This window comes from Eschrichtius robustus, unplaced genomic scaffold (assembly GCF_028021215.1).
Source record: "Eschrichtius robustus isolate mEscRob2 unplaced genomic scaffold, mEscRob2.pri scaffold_201, whole genome shotgun sequence".
NCBI lineage: Eukaryota > Metazoa > Chordata > Mammalia > Artiodactyla > Eschrichtiidae > Eschrichtius > Eschrichtius robustus.
The window spans coordinates 648,140-666,048 of NW_027175210.1; the positions used below are offsets into that span (position 1 = coordinate 648,140).

General features: G+C 44.7%; 1 pseudogene; it reads left to right on the forward strand.

The window, feature by feature from the left end:
• The first annotated feature begins 1,722 nt into the window (after nt 1-1,722).
• Nucleotides 1,723-11,046, forward strand: LOC137757689 (malignant T-cell-amplified sequence 1-like; annotated as a pseudogene).
• The last annotated feature ends 6,863 nt before the right edge of the window (nt 11,047-17,909 follow it).

The window sequence follows — 17,909 nt, forward strand, 5'->3', positions numbered from 1 at the left end:
AGAACAAAATGTGGAGCACTGAAAAGCAAATGACAGTCTGGGGAGCTCCAAGACCTCACTTCGCCACATTGACATCAATAAAACAACCAGGATCTGCCTGAATGAGTTGGGGTTCTAGCCCAGGGAACCCCAGAAGTGGCAACAATGGGCTTTCTGATCCCACCATTGCCAGCCCTGGTAAGTGTTCCTATTAGACCCGCGGGGTGTGTGTGTATGTGCTGTGTGTGCGTGTCTTTCTTCTTCCTGGCACCCCTGGACTTGCCGAGTGTGCATCAGTGTTTCATGAAAGCCATGGCCATGTGGTGCTAAAGTTATAAGACCCTCTCAGTCTTGTATCTTCCTGCGTTGGATACATAAATTTTCTCTAGTAGGTCCAGATGCAAATGTTCAGTTGGCTCCTACCTGCAATGGCATGGGGATGTCTTTTCCTTGGGAAAGCAGCGCTAGGCTCATGGAGAGAAGAGCTGCACAGGTGTAGGCTGGGCAGAGATAATTGGAGCAACGAAGTGAATTGCCAAGGTCTCCTGATAAGGAGGTAAGAGACTGGGCACCAAGGGAACCCAGGTCTGCAGAGTCAGGGTTCCGACTGCAGAATTCTCCACATTAGCGTGAGGAGCGCGTCTCCTTCGCGGCAGCCTCCTGCCCAAATCTTCCCAGCCCTGTACGCTGCTGGGGTTGCGTCGTGCCGTGCCGAGCCGAACTATCCGAGGCGGACGCCCCGAGACGAACTCGAGCGTTTGGGCGGTCGGAGCTGATCCCTCGCCCCCCAGCGATCAGAATCCTTCCCTCTGACGTTCCAGCCCGTTGTCGGGAGCCACCTGGCGGCCGCTTTTATATTGTCCCTTCCCTCCTGAGCTTTGGCGACCTTCGCGAGGGATGTGACTCGCCCGCCAAGCGCGGGAAGAGTTCCGGGAAGCCGGCGACGCTGGCGGCGACCATCCCGGTGCTGCGGAGTGGTGGGCGCTTTCTGCTCTCACCGGAGATTGAATGTAGAGAGAAGTATGTTTTGGGACCGGCGCTGAGCTCCCTCGGAAGGTTGTGGGGAGGTCTGCGCCGGTCGACCAGCACTCCCTGCTGCCCCTTGGCCCGCTGACACCTCCTGTCCTTGTATGCGTGAACAAGACAGAATGTACGTGCACGACGTCGTCCTCCGTGTGTCACGATCCATTGGTGCGTCCTCGCCGTCTTGGGGCCCCGGGTCCACCCCGGTGCAGTCGAGGCAGTGGGGCTGCTCACCGGGGGACACTTCAGTTTCTCCGGGTTCCACGCGACACGGTCGAGGGGGCGGATCTTTCAACGAGGCAGGGGCACGGGGTGCGGGTCAACAGACGGGATCCACCCGGCAGATTGAACCGGCGTCTAAGCGGGGAACTCCCTTCCCCACTCCTTCGTCACCTCGTCAGCGTGGCGCTTGCGTTTGTGCAGGTCCCCTCAACACATACTGTCGAGGGCAAGCGGGTAGGGCGCTAGTGGGGGGCGGCAGTCCCTCGTAGGCTTCGGTGGTTGTAGGTCGTAGTCGTTTCTCTTTGGGAAACAGGGACCGCCAGGGGCATCCGGTGATAGTCGGGAGCAGACACGAGCCTGGCCGCTGTCCTTGGTGGGCGCGGTTGTCGGTAGCTTCTTTGAAGAAGCTCTGCAGACAGGGAACGGCTTACAGAGGCGCGGGTGGACGGGAGGATCCCCCAGGGAGAGAAATGGGACCGGTTGTGGCATGGGTCGAGGATGGGTGTCAGGGGCGTGGCGGTGCGCCTTCGCCGGTGTGCCATCTGGATCCTTCCGGTTGAGGTTCACACCAGTTGCTCGTCACTTGCCATCTGCAGCGGCAAGGTCGACCAGATGGCCGGATTTTGGTATTGGGGCAAGAAGAAAATTCAATGAATTAAATTTTTTGTTGTTGTGAGATTCAGTACAATGTGAACATTAGTGAAATGAGAAATCCTAATGTTTACAGTAAATTGACATTACTGTAATAGTTACTATCATTTGCAATTTTTTCACAAAATGTTGATTTATGAAATTTAAAATATATTTAGTACAATTTTTTGTGATACAAGTCTGCTAATGAGAAAACTGGAATTCTTTTGCAAGGGGGATGCCATTTAGCTTATTACAGATTCCTATCATCAAAATTTCAGTTGTTAATCCTGACTTATAAGGAGATTTTTCATGGTTTACATGTTTCATATTTGAAAATTCTTTTCACACAGATATATACTACCAAATACTGCAGTTCATGAGCATATGATTTTAATTGAGCATATTCATTGCTTGGAAGGAATTTATAATATTCTGTTAGGTTCTTCTATTGATATTTGCCTTTTAATATGTCATTATATTATACATTAGTCATTTCCAATTCTGTTTGCAGTTAATTTTAAAAACATTGATTTAAGTTTATCTATCCACAGAGGATCTGATTGATTGAAGATGGTGAAGGAGGATTTTGGGATGCAGAATTTTCTAAATCCACCTGGAAGTCTGGGAACCACTCTCTCCAGCCACAAGTCCCTGCCCCACACCCTGCAGCAACCAATCTGGGAAACCAGACTCCAACCTCTGCAACAATAGGCCCCAAGCATCAGGACTTGGTCAGTGACTCACAGCTTCGTTATTTTCAGTCCTTTCCATGTAGAACCAAATGCGGGGAAAGCCAAATATGTTCCCCTAAGTAATCACTTAGGACACACCTCTTCCTACCAGCTTGTCTCCAGCCTCCCCCATCACAAGCTCTGGGTAAGACATGCCTTCTTTTTTTTGGCCACCAGAAAGTGTCCCCACTCTTATGTGTGCCCTGAGTCTCAGCCTGATGTGAGTGGTGGTGGCTGACTCCCGTGCTCTATAGACAAGTTCTGAGTAAATAGTGCTTGTTCTCATTTGGGGGGGGGTGTCTTTTTTCATATCTACAGAGCTTAGTAGGGCAGGAAGCAAATAAAACTCATGATAATGTTCCCATGTTATTTTAAAAATCACATTTATTAATCACCATTTTTTAAGTTGAGACATAATTCACGTACCATAAAATTCACCCTTTGAAAAGTGTAGAATTTAGTGATTTATAATCTATTCACAAAGTTGTGCAACCATCGGCACTAATACCAGAACATTTCATCACCTCAAAAAGAAACCCCATCCCCATTAGTCTCTTCTATTCCACCTATGCTCAGGCCGTGGCTACCACAAATCTGCTTTCTGTCTCTACGGATATGCCTATTCTCAATATTTCATGTGACTGGAATCATACAATATGTGCCCTTTATGTCTGGCTTCTTATACTGAATATCATGCTTTTGGGGCTCATGTATTAGAATGTTTCAGTAATCTACTCCTTCGTGTGGCTTAAGAATTTTTCTTTTTAAGCCATTAGATTTTAAGTACATTCACATGCCCCCAGGGTTTTTTGTTTTTTGTTCTTTGGGTTTTTTTTGTAAAAAATATATTTTCCATTTTAACCATTTAAAGTCTGCAGTTGACTAACATTAAGTACCGCTTCCCTGCCTGACCCCAACTTACCCCACTCACCTGGAGCTGCCAGTAGGCCCAGAGGACACAAGCCCAGTCATGCTGCCCTTCCTTGGAACTCCCAACATCATCCAACCTCACCATGACGCCACTATTAGTGTCCCTCATTGTAGCAAAAAGAACTCCGGACACTGAGAGACTCTAGTGAAGAGGGCAGCTGCCCCCAGGCTTGTTGTTGTTCTTGGGACAAGGAAGCAGTGCCTTGGGACCTGCAGTCACCCAGGGGCCCCAGGAGGTACAGTGCTGGTGTCCTGAGGGCGTATTCTGCTGAGGTCCCCGCCAGGCCCCTATGGAGGAGAACCAGTGAACACTTGTGGACATCTCTTGTCATTCTTTTCTTCCTTCCTTCTTTTCTTTCTCTTTATCTCTTTCCACCCGGAAGAGGTAAAGCTTGACAAGAAAAAAATAAATGACTTTCTAGACCATCCATATTTCAGGGCTGCCTCATGGACCTGTCCTTATTTGCTCAATAAAAACCCTCTGAGGAACTAAGATGTGCTACGTGTTCCATGCACACTCACCTGTGTGCCTGCCCCGCACAGTCCTCCACCTTCCCTTCCCTCTTCCAACACTTCACTCCCCTGTGGGGGCTTATGCAAGGGCAAAGATTGCTGTGAGTTCCAATATGATGTCTGCCTCACCCCCTTCATGACTGTCTTGCTGACTCAATAGCCTGTGTTCTGGCTGCTCGGGACCCCTCGTCTGCCCGCTGCTCAGGGACACTGCTCATCGTTAGCAACACCCACCTGTATTCCTCACTGTTCAGGCCGTGGGAAATCGGCTGTCCTGACCTGGGACAGCTTTAAATATAAGAAGTTTCTACCCTCTACCGCTGGGGTCAGAAGCCTAGGTGTGTGGTCCAAGGCTCTCAGAGGTGTTTTGCATCCTCCCAGACTCTACTCTCACCTCCCTAAGAAAGTCAACTACCAGGACACCTCCAACCAACACCCTCCATTAGATGCTGAGCTGTCAATATTTCCAGCCCAGAAAGACCACAGCCTGTGCTTTGCAACACGGAAAACCCTCCCCTCTACCTCCAGTCCATCCAAGTCGCCCCCCGTTCCTCAGCTCGCACAGCCCACAGACGGTTTCTGAGTCTGTTCAGCAGGCAAGGTCCCATAAGTGTCAGGTCCTGAGTCTCCCAGCCACCATGTTCCAACCAACCCTACATGATGAGTCCACAGTCCTCTGGGAGTGCAGGGGCCCCTCCCATGTGCCTCTTCTGGCACTGTTGCTGGATCTCCTTCCTCCTTAAATCAGGGCAAGGAGCTTGGTTTCTCTGAGCCTGTTAGCGGGAAAGGGTAGGAGGGGACGAGTGGCCTAGAGATTCCAGTCCATTCTGCACCCTGTGGGCCCATAACACTGGTGGGTGGAAGCAGAGGGGGTAATGGGACAGAGAGGCTCTTGGCCTGCTTAGTGGCTCGGGATTTAGGGCACATTCAAGTGGAGGATGAACCTACTGGAGAATGTTGGTCAACAAACAGTTTCTGCATGTGTAGGAGCTGAACCAGTTCACCAAGCTCTCTCAAAACTAACATCCATTTATAAACACACTTCTGGTAACAGGGGAAGGGCAGACGATGTTCCAGGAAACTCCTCCCTAACCTCCTGGGAACATTCTGACAGGGTCTTTGTATATGCCACAAAAGTCTGCTTTGGTTAAGAAGATATTGGACGATTTGAAGGTACATTTTGGTAATGTAGAAAACTACAGTAATTCATAATTTAAATCCTATTTTATGATTTAGAATCTACTTTGCTTAGATGACTGATAAATTGTTTAATGAAGGCATTGGTAAAAATGAAAGCTGAGAGCTAAACAGTTTTAACATTACTTTCTATTTTCATAATTTTTATGTTATAGTCTAAAACTGTGGCATGCTTAACTATTTGTCCATCTATCTCTCCTTCTCCCTCTCTCCGTAGCTTTAAGATGTTTGTCACTATTTGGTAGGTGCCAATTCTGCTGCAACACGCACACTTCATTGTGTAGGAGAAGTGGTAACGTTTGTTCACGGGAGTGTAAGTGAGGAGGTGATGCGCGGGCGGGCTGGGCCACTGCAATTTGGTGAAAGTAGGGCAGGCATTGTTCAGGGGGGCTGGGCCCTAGCCCCTAGGCTGCTGTTTTTATCCAGACATCTGGGGCGCCCTGATTCACTCTTGGTCCAGTAAACAGGGGGCCTAGAAAAGCGCTGAGAGCAGCCCTGGCCAGGAGCCCTTCAGGTACTTCTCTCCATTTACATCGTGGGCACAGAGTTCTCTCAAAGATATTCAAAGTTCTCAGTTCTTCTCATTTCTATAATCTTCGCTTTTCTTCTTGCCAAGGATGTCACTAACTAAATCAGCCTATGTATGATTAATATGAACATATATTATTGATATATTAATAAATAGTATTATATTAAAATAATATTAGTATATAATATTTAACATTTTGTTTACATTATATGTACATATATTTATGTAGTATTCTTTTATTATAATAAATTAAATTAATAAATATAAATAAGCTATTAATATGAATATATATTACACCTGCGAGTCAGGATTTGCCTCCTGGGTGCTCAACTCTGCCCACTGAGCCACACTGTTTGCCTGAAAAAATGAAGACTTCAGGGCAAAGTGAAAGGTGAGGGGGAGGCGGGCAGAGAAGACCCAACCTGCAATCACAGTGAAGAATGAGGTGTGTTCTCAAAACCAGCTTGAAGCGCACACTCTTAGTGAAGGGAGTGGATGCAAACACAGTTGCCCAACCCGTGCGCCCAGTCTGGAGTGGGGGAGGGGTGGAGGAAATGTCTTCCAGGCATTTCTTCTCTGGCTCCTCCCACCGGACCCCCTCTCCTCCCCAGTCTCTGCTGTGACACTTGTGTTTTGCCACCTGGAGGTGAATTTACCCCTCTCCCACTCTTCTCCTCCCTCCTGTCTCTCGTTTCTTTCCCTTCCTTGAGGCTCTCAGGCCTGCTATCAGCCAGACTGGGGTCCACAGCCAGTCATAAGTACCTTCCCTGCAGCCAGCGTGCTGTCCTTGCCTCATCTTCCTCCTTTCAGAGCTGGGATAACTGGGTACCTGCTGTCCCTGGAGACTTTCCCTGCTGTTAGTCTCCCCCCGCCAGGGGCTCGGATGTGCAGGAAAACTAAAGGCGCCTCTGACTTTCCCCGGGTGTGAATGCTAGCACCGATTGGAGGTTGCTAAGGCTTGCCACCTAAGCACAGGCTGTGCGTTGGTTTAAGATATGGCCCAAAAATACAATAAGAAAAAAACTCCCCTGATAAGATTGGCATGACTAAATATATTCAGAACTTCATTGAGCCTATTCTCATACACTCAATTTATTACAGCTTTAGAGGTTTCTAACTTCTACTCAGATTTGCAAAGATTGGTCACTGGGAAATTTATTAGCTGTCACTGTTTTCCAGATGGCAGAGTAAACAGGGACTAAAGGTAGAAACACCTGCAAAATACTTAATATGGTCAAAATTGTGTGACTACTTTTACAATGTTATTGTTTAACCATCCAGAGAAATGAGAAATGCCAGAGAAAAGTCAAATATAGATGTGTTTTCGTTCAGCCAAAAGGATGACAGTGAAAGGTGAGGTGAGGAAGCTGGCCCAATGTGGGTGGCGGGACCAGGCTGTTGAGACCTTATGCAGGCAGCTGTGGCGGCAGCTCTAACGTCCTGCACGGGGCTGGTCTCTTAGCCCCCCCAGACGGGCAGCTTTTCTTGGTAAACTCAGTGTAAGGATATCAGCCATTCATCAGGCAGTTCTTTGGCTTCACATGTGAGGAGGACCCTTGTAGCTTCAAGGTTTACAAATTAGAGCCTCTGCAGTCACTAGTCTGTGCTCTGTGCTCTCCTCAACTGAGGCTTCTTCTGGTGTCTATCACAGCACCTATACCATGTCCTGAGTGTCCAGGCTTACAGTGGTGCTGCTGGAGACTGGGCTGTGACATTTCCGTATCTAGCATGTAGCAGGCAGTGCATGAATATTTATTGAGGACCAGGAGGCTAAACTGCACAAGCATCTACTCCTAAGCTGATTCACACAGCTTGTGACTGCAGCTGAGCTGCAGAGACCTCCCTGCCGGTGGTAGGCCCTAAAGCTCTCACAGCTTGTTTCATCTGCGTGTTCTTTTCCCCCTGATAATATGACCCTTTTAGCTTCTCCTCCTAGAGGTTTGCATAGACCAAGATGGACGGACCAAAGTTGTTCCAGGCTTGTGTCAGGCTGTTAAAGCTCAACTACACTGAAAGCTCAGGAGAGGTACAGTATCACGTGGGGGTGACTTTCAACAAGAGATGTCACAACGCCACTAACCTCAACAAGCTTATTCACTTTTTGTATAAAGGTTTTAGTCCAATACTCTGCTCAAAAAGCGCAGAATGCACATTGTGTGATGTTTAAGCCCTTTGCTCTTGCTCTAGGGCAAGATTTCTCAACCTGGGGATTAAAGACATTCTGAGCTGGATAACTTTTTGCTGTGGGAGCTGTCCTGTGAGTTCTGGGATGTTGAGCAGCACCCCTGGCCTCTACCCACTAGCATCTCCTCCTGCGTTGCAACCCAAAGTGTCTCTGGATGTAGCCACTTGTCCTCTGGGGATGGGGGATTGGGGAAAAATTGCCCCAGCTGAAAATTTGTTCTCAAGTGGCACCAATAGATTGCAAGGAGAACCAAAACAACAGCTACAAAAACAGCAACAACAAATGACTCACCAAGACTTGCCCAGTGATGGAATTATGACAAACAAAAGAATAGGCTTTCATTGTGTAGTAGCTTCAGGCTATTTTTGGATCCTTCTGTGCAGATCGGACTCGAAGTCCTCCATCCATTAGTGGTATTTGGCCCAAGGCCCCAAGATGCCTTTACCTAAAGTGTGTTTAATGCCACGTTTGTTTAATATATTCCCCCAGATCTGCCCCTCTGTATGCCTGCACCAACAGCGTGTATCTACTTAGATTATACAATGTGAGAAAACAGAATCCTCATTATTTCAATAGCCTTCAGGGTAACAACTCACAAACGAACCTAAACTAATTTTACTGATAATAGTGAGATTTGCTACCAGAATATGTAGTAAATATTAGGAAACAACCTATTTTACAGTAATAATTCCAAATGAAGTTAAAGAAACTTAATCATCATGACTGTTTACCACCAGGATCAGGTAGTGTAGCATGTTAGGTGGTGCAGCAAGGTGAAGATGACAAGCCAAATATCTCTAACATGTTCCCCACTTACTCATCTCTAAAATATGGGGCACCACACAGGTTGCACACGGATGTGCCACCCACACCTCTGGCCCAGAAAACACTCACTGCCCAGCTGCTGGAGGCCATCAACACGTAACTTCCAGCCAAGATCCCCTCAGGCAGCCTCACCCATGCATGGGTCCCTCTCAGTGCTGCCATGCCCAATGGTCAAGTGCAGAGGCGCACTTACAACACCTGTGATGGCCTCATATGCTTCAGAGCCCCCATGGGCTGAGCCAAGGCTTCTTCAGGGCTGGACACCCGCTCAACTATGCCATCTGGCCAATCCTGCTCCCTCTCTGCCCTGTCACAGAGGTTGACACCTAATTTGCACCCTGCTTGCCAAAATCAATCTTAACATTCCCTTCCAGAGAAACTGACTTGTGACGAGGGGAAAGCAGTGATGAGAGGGATTTGGGAGCTAGACTGCTCCGCAGTTGGCAGTAACAAGGACCCCTCCACGGGCTAGGTGGAACACCCATAGTGTCTGAAATAGCTGATGGTCCAGGTGTGCAAACTGTCACAGGTGAGAGGGTAGTAATTGCTAGTCACCATCGAAACCAGCAGAGGAGCTTCCGGGTAGAAAGAAAGCAGAGAAAGCTGAAACCCCTATCCAGACCCAGGATTTTGATAAAAGATATTTTCACATATTGAAGTATGGGGAAGTCGTCTGGCTTATACATGAGTTAACTTGAATGTTACGTGTACTAGAACAGCCTGCGTGTGGCCTATCAAACATACATTGTGCTTCTGCTTTAATTATTAAAGAAAAGAGTGCATTGACTAGAAGTAAAGAATGTCCACGTTAAAAATAAAGATGAAATGCCTCCCTTCCTGGGACGCCAATGCTGAAGCTCCTTCAATAATAAGCCTCACTTCCCAGGTGCCAAGGTCATGCTGTCTTGCTGTGTATGGGCTGATCTCTTTTTTGTTTGTTTTGTTTTTGTTTTTGTTATTTTCCCTGAAACCTTAAAGGAATGTATCCCTGACGTGTTTAATGTTCTTTGTTCTGACAATATATAAAACTGTACTGAAAACCATGCTTCCCTGGGACAGTTCCTCAGAGCTATCTGAGGGGTTGTTTTCCAGGCTATAGTCCACAGTTTGGCTCAAATAAGATGCTTTTCTATTCCTATTATAGATTGTTTATTGATTACTTTCATCAACAATTTATGAGTTAAAGCAGCCAGGCTCCAAGTCCCAGACGAGGTTAGTCAGCCACCCACCAGATGTCTGCTAGCCCGTGGGAGGTTAGGGCCGCGATAGGGACCCTAACTTGGTAGTGGAATTCAGGAGGATGCCCCTGAGCGTTGAAGCCCACACTCTTCTGACCCCTGTGAGCCTGCAGAAATGGCCAACCGTCCCTCTGGAGACTAGGTGCCGCCCTTCCATTCTGTTCTTGCAACGAGAATGAGTGCTTCGTCTCTTCTTCCTGCTCAACTTCCACCCTTTCAGCTAGCAGCCCTGGGGAGAAACTGGTAACACCCAACAGCCCTCCAAATTGCCGCAGTGCTCACATGAATAGTTGGAGGAAGTAGCTGAAGGAGCAGAAGGAGTGAGATTTCCCTAGAGCCGGAAAAGTGCGGCCAGATGCGTCACTTGCGGGTAACGACCCCAGCTGCCACCGTCCCTTTGGCCTTCCAGGCGTAGGGGGTCTGCCGGATCCTTGCTAAGTCTATTTTTCCCCATTCTCGGCCCTTCCCTATCATCACCCCTTCACCTTGAATCATGTTCAAGAAATTTGATTTAAAAGAAAATGTGTTTAGCTACATCCAGTGGAAACCCTGCTATTAAGGGTACTAAGAACAAGTAGAACCTTTCCCAGGCATTGTACCATGGCTTCATCCAGTCGTGCCTAAGATGGAACCAGTTAAAAGAGTGGGATGCCATGGACAGATGGAAATCTTTACAATGACTGGAGAGTTACTCTATTTAGAAAAAGATAAGGGTCGTTTGATCCAATCCCAAGGTTATTCCACACAAAAAGAGATTAAAAAGACCCTTTTTCCACACCAGCAGGTGGGTAAAGGAGCCATCAAATTTGTACTCAGAGGAGTTGATATCACGTGTGTAGGTTTAACTTCTCCAGGAGCTAAGGTTTGCTCCGCTGCAGCAGATAGGATTGTTGCAATTGATGCAGAAGGAAAACAGCTTGCTCTGGGTGCTGCAGTCCTGAAGATGTCTGCAGATGATGCTGAGAAGGTCAACACAGCAACTGGCATTGAAACATGTATTATTTAAAAGATGGGCTGTGGCACGTAAAAGCATGTAAATAAGACTCAGAAGGAATGCACTTGGGCTCCACATGGATGCGGTTCAATATCTGTGTTTGTGTGTGTTTGTGACAGGATGACGACAACACCCCTGTGATTATGCTGAATAAATTCAACACATGCAGAAAAGAGAACCCAACAAACAAACAGTTGTTACCGCCTTTCTTGGGAACAGTGCAGACGAGCTTTCTCTATGTCCTCTCCTGGCCATCAGGCTATAAATCTCCCGAAAGAGCTTCATGACCCAGGCAGTGTGCTGGTGGGGCTGCGAGAAGACAAATGGGACTGAGTTCTCAGTGTGTCAGCTGAGGTGCCCTCATGTGAGCATCTGCGCTGAACTGGCTGGGGGGCTTCTCTTCCCGCATCCCTCCTGAGTTAGAACCCTTCTCAGCCCTTCATGGTGGAGAAGGGAGACGAGGAGACACCTCAACTCCCATACACGGACAGGCAGCTCCCGGCTCCTGTGGACTTCCAAAGCCTCATGCTATGAACTGACTTGTAATAACTTTGTTTTTGTCATTAATGTGCTAGATATTTTTAGTAGGATTAATCTGAAAACCGGTTATTACCACCGATGTCAGTAATGGAATTAGCTGCGCTAGAGACAGCGTACAGTTTAACCTAAAGTTTACAACGAAGTTTTCGCCTCAAAGTTTTAAGGAACTCAAGACGAGACTAGAATAAGACAAGACACCACAGAAACTGCTTGGTGAATGGGCTTTATATTCACTTTAAAGAAAATTATCTCTGAAAACTTAGAAACGTTTAATTATGCATATTGTTATTAGCATGTTGGTGAGAGATCGAAATGAAATATGAACCTGGATATGCTTATAGCAGTATTATGTGGTTCTGTGGAAGCTTTCTGCAGTGTTCTCAAATAGCAGCGGAAAACCCCAAAACAGGAAATGGTGACACCTCCAAGTCATGCTTTTACCTGACAAAAGCAAGCTTCGAGGCAACACAGAGTATTTAAGACAAGTAAAAATGAAACTATACTATCTTTGAGTAAATAAAAATATATTTGAAAATGTTTTTTTTTTAAGTTGGAAGAATATATACAAATGAACCATGGATACCTTGATACGGGTGAACGAGAAATTGTACTTTTACTCTGAATTAGCCAGTTTTGTGTGTGTGTGTACTTGGAACTCAGGATGAACTTGAACAAGAGTGTACACTGTTTGTATTTAAAAACACGTGCACACACGCACAACTTTACATGTGATTACATAGAAATGTCTTGTCATATAGCCTAGAGTCAAGTCAAATAGTAAGTTACGTGGAAGAGAATGGATCTTTATTTAAGGATTAAAGACAGAACACCCTCGAAGCACAAGTAATGAAACCCTCGCTGCACAGTAGTCACTAGAACATTCCTTGAGCACTCGCTGGGTTTAAGCCAGCCTGGAAATCAGTTATTTGTCTAAAACAAGTGAGAATTTATGCCAGGTTCCTAGAAAACACAAGTTTTAATTAACTTGGCTGCCAGTATCTCTCCATGGAAGAAAATGTACAGTTTATTCTGAAAACCCGTTTGAGCCTCTTCTATCATGGATTGGCCAATTAAAAACAAAACTCCCAGATCAATATTTAAAAATACCACTTTTGGGCTTCCCTGGTGGCGCAGTGGTTGAGTATCTGCCTGCCAATGCAGGGGACACGGGTTTGAGCCCTGGTCTGGGAAGATCCCACATGCCACGGAGCAACTGGGCCCGTGAGCCGCAATTACTGAGCCTGCGCGTCTGGAGCTTGTGCTCCGCAACAAGAGAGGCCGCGACAGTGAGAGGCCCGCGCACCGCGATGAAGAGTGGCCCCCGCTTGCCGCAACTGGAGAAAGCCCTCGCACAGAAACGAAGACCCAACACAGCCATAAATAAATAAAGTAATTAATTAATTAAAAAAATAAATAAATAAAAATACCACTTTTGAGTACCTGAAATCTTCCTCCTTTTTAGAGCTTTTTCTTTTTCTGTCATCTGTTCAACACAGTGTAAACTAAATACAGTCGAGTCTGCAGCAAGAGCCGCTACTCAGGGGGCTCTGGGCTTCGGTCATCACTAGAGTTGAAATGGCAAACAGCATATTTGATGCAGAACCCTAAAGGCATTTTGCTACTGGATAATCTGGATCTACAGAAAGCACATGACAGCCTGATACTGTTTCCTACATCTGTCACCATTTAAAATAATTTTCTAATGTTTTATTTTCTGTAACCTGAGATTGGGAATGTTGGGGAGAGAGTATAAATATAACTATTTACATAACTCATTATTAATAGAGTATAATTAGAAAGTATAATTAGACGTGAGTCTAATTCACCTTCATATCCTAGTTCCTGTTGCTCTCAGTAGACAAGCCTCAGGTAACATTACCGGCTCATTTCTACAGACTGGACAGTAGGTGGCACCTTCAGCCAGTTTAAAAAACAGTTCACTGGTTTGGTTTCTTGTTGTTGTTTTTAACTAGTTTAGCACACTTGGCCAGGAACCTAAACTGTTTGGTGCATAAATGCATTAAATCCTGGCCACTGTCACGGGGGAGTAATTTTAGAAGAGCACAAAGCCATTTAAATAGATCTGTATGAAGTATTTACAAATAACGGCAGAAAGAGACTTCGCCTCTCTGTAGATCGAGATTATCCAATAATGAAATGCTTTTAGGGTTTTGTGTTATACTTTTTGCCACTTTAATTTCTGATAATGACAAAAGTCTGCCTGTGACCAGCCCTAAACTAGTTTGTCCTTTGACCCTGGCCAGACACAGAGACTTTATATAGTTAGGTTTTCTTGTCTGGGAGAAAAAAAAACTTGACCTAGCTGCTCACAAGTGGAAAACAAAGTATTAGACCTTAAAATGTTCCAATACAGTGCATGTCAAACACTCTTGATTCTAGAGTCTTCATAGAATGTTTTTAAACCTGTTCAGCCACCAATCGCTCTTGATCCTGAAAGCTTACTTTACTACGTACTGTTCACAATGGAAATGTGTTGCAATCACTGCAGCTATGTTCTGCTCCAATGCACAAGGATCTCTACAGACTAGGAACAGTGAAAAAATATTCTGAAGGGGTAAATCCAGGGCATTTAATTTTAATTGAACAAAAACCTGTGCACAAACACATTTTATACATGACTTCAAGGTGGCCACAGGCTCCCTGGGTTACCTAAGCCTCTCAGATTAAGAGCTCCTGACCTGGGAGTGAAAGAAAACAAAGGCACCCTACCACCCTCCCCATTCAGACCTCTGGTCCCACTTCAGCCACACCCGTGGGAAGGCAGGTGGACGCTCAGCACACGTGCTGTCCCAGCTGCACGGCAGTCAGACGTGTTATACGAAGCAGATCCGCCGCACTGCACCTCTGCTTCCTACATCCTGCTGGCCCAGAAGGAGATTTAGAAAAAGCACAGAGGAGAACATCAACGCAGCAGAGCAGGCTCGAAGCACAAGGGAGTGGAGAAACAGGTAGCACAAATCAGCACAGGGAATGACTGACTTCTGAGGGTTTTGTTGATAACAGATGTGGGTGAAGCCATCCTGCTCCCTGCTGATGGCATCTCTGTATCTGCAGGCACTTTCTCTTTGCCTCGCAATGAAATGCAACTGCTTGTCAGAAGGCCGATCTCTTCTGTCATCCATAGATCGTCTTCTCCCGGTTGTCACCCCTGTAACCCAGGACAGTATGCTGATTGTTTCATTGGTTGTTAACACTTCTCTAAACGGAGATCTAACTGCCAAGAGTTCATAATCCCAGTGGTCTGTGAGGTCCCTACACAAATTCACTCCCCAGAGTCATCTCTGAAGTAGGTAAAAATGCCACAAACTCAGGATTGAAGATACTACTGTGGGAACATGAAATAAATTTAGAACCTTAGAAAGTCTAATTGTAAAGGCATTTGTTTTCCTTTAAAGTTGGATAAGAAAATGACCCTCTTGATTATCTTGTCTAAAGAATAAAGATGGACAGGTACTTACTGAAGAAAAGCTACAAAATTTGAGACTGAAGAATGGAATTAAAAGAGAATGGTCTCATGCAGAATAACTACTCTGGGTTTGACAAGTTGAGAGGAAAAAGAAATTGATTCAAGAAAATATCTTATTATTAGAGCTGAGACCATATGCCATTTAGTCAAATTTCTTTTTCTGAAGGCCAGATCGCCTTGCACAGACTTGTACAGACACAAGGCTGCAACTATCTTCTCTGCTGATCTACAGAGGGGTCCACAGCCACCACTCCAGACCACCGCATTGTGCAGCATTCGAGATGCTCAGGACTCTGTCCTATGTATCCCTGGGGAGTGTCTCCCAAAGGGTCCATCCACTGGGTCTAGTTCTACATGTTTTTAAACACCCTTTAAACCTCTGAAGAGAGCTCTCCTCTCTCCCACATGAAATATCCCCTCCCGTGTCACATCTCCTCACTGTCAACATGGCTGCTGGTTTTACAATCAGGCTTAAGATATGGTCTCCTGACTAATATTTCTTATTATAATAAAGTCAACGGTTTTATACAATATCTTACTGGCATTATTAATATGACAGATGCAGAGAAAGAATTCAAGTATTAAGGCAAATAATTGTCCTCCAGCCATATGAATTATCTAAGTATTGTCTCAACTGATAATGAATGTACAGAGTCTTTTCATAGGGAAAAATTGGACAAAAGGTACGAAAATTAGATCATGCTTAACTCATAAAATTAGCAGTGGTAGATGTTTTTTGAAAAGAAGAACACAAAGGATTATGAATCAGAAAACTGCTTCCAAAGTGAAAGAAAATAAGCAAAAGCCACCAGAAAGTTCTCATGAGTAGACATTTTAGAGAAGCTGGATAATCTTTCTGGTAAAACAAATTTGACTTTCATTCAGTTGGTAGAAATCGTGCTATAACGTTTAATCTTTAGAGGTTTAAAGAAATTTAATGTCCACATTTCTGAGAAGTTGATAATACGTGTACAAGATTCAAGAACCTAAAAATATTAAATACTTTCTATTGTATTCTGCCCACTGCCCTTGCCTAGGACCCCCTGTCTTCAAAGTCAGCCACTGTGGTTGATTTCCCAGGTATCATTCTAGAGTGTCTTTTTATGTGTATACAAGCAAATGTGAATAGCTATTTTTCCTTCACTCCACATTTTAATACATAAATAGTTGTATAATGTTTCATTATATCTTCCTTATATTCAATTGACAATATCTAGGGAAAAAAATTTCTATCAGGACGTTGTTTCCTACAAAGCGGTCCACTGAGTGGATGATGTAGTATAATGCATGTTGCCAGTACACATTGGGATAAACACTAATATTCAACCATCTTTTGACATTACAAACAATGCTGCAATGCATAACTTTGGCCTATGTTATTCTACTGCTAAAATATGTATAGGAGAGTTTCTAAAGGATTTGTAGCCTGAAGTATTTGTAACTGAAATAGCATTTGATAAGATGTTACCAGTAAGATAGCAGGTACTGAGTTTTTCTGAGGAACCTAGAAATGGTCATTTCTCTTTATTTTATTATAAATTCAACTTCTCCTCTATCAGATTTCTCCTCGATCTGTGTTTAAAAACATTTTCCAACCTCTTGTACCCTTGTGACTTCTCTATAATCTGTTCCTCTTCTTAGCAGTGTCATTCATTCTCATGCCCACGACAGCCTGACATGGTCTCTAACTGCTGTCTCCACATCTCTCTTTGTCCATCATTGATCAACCCACTCCACTGGAGATAGAGTCAACACGGCCAGACATCTTGTTGAGTATAAAAAAATGGATCATGGATGATTGTGACTTACTGAGCCTGGATGAGAGGAGACATCCAGAGGGGAGTTTAAATTAGCTGGGGAAGGAGAAGACGATTTAGGTTTCATCCATGGTCATCATTCAGGGGAAGATGTTACTGAGTCTTTACATAGGAGCCGGAGAAGACAGAGTTGGAGGCAAGTCCTTGCAATGGCCTAGAAATTACAGTTGGACTGAGAGGCAGGGACTTCAACGGGAAGAACAACGGAGAGAACACAGTGAGTTGGGAGGTCCAGGGGGCGATAATATGTGGGGCTGGGCATCCAAAAGGAGGGAACTACCCAGAGAGAAAACTCCACAACTGCCTGATGATCCCTCTGAGTCTCTGTCTAGTACCAATCTGAGCACACACAGGTGAAATTTCACAAGTCGGTGTAGGAACAATTTCTGTGGAAAGAACAATTACTGGAGAACTGTACATTGAATAATTTCCAAAGTTCATGTATGGCTGAGAATCCTCACCAGCTTGAGTGAAGAAACCTACTTGAATACATGGAGCATTCAATTAAGACACCAGAAATTGGGCATATTAGAAGTGGAACTAATCACAAGCCCTAGAATAAAGGATACTCTAGGACTGTATTAAAGGATACTCTAGAACTGTACTAACAAACTTTAAAAAGAAGACTTGAAAGGGTCTAAGTGATATGCAAGTAATCGTTTCCTACCAGAAAAAAAATTTAAAAATTAACACTTTAAAAAACATAGAAAAAAACCCCAGTTCTATAACCCAGGAAACTCCAAGGGATTTAGGGGCCTTGTGTGAGACCCCAGGTCATATAGATATATATATGTATATATACATTAGAATATTCAAGAAATTGACTACTTTCTGGAAAAATATGAATTCTCAAGACCAATATTGAAAACAACTAAAACAAAAGAAAAATAAGCAAGGAAGGATATAAAATAAAAATTTTCAACAATTACTTCTGAAAATCACGTATGGGCTATGCAAGGAAAAAAAAAAAGATGACTACAAAAGTAACAAATAGTTTCAGAGAATCAAGAATAGAAGAATAGAGGAGATCTGTATTTTGTGAAAATAATTTAACCCTGATATCAGA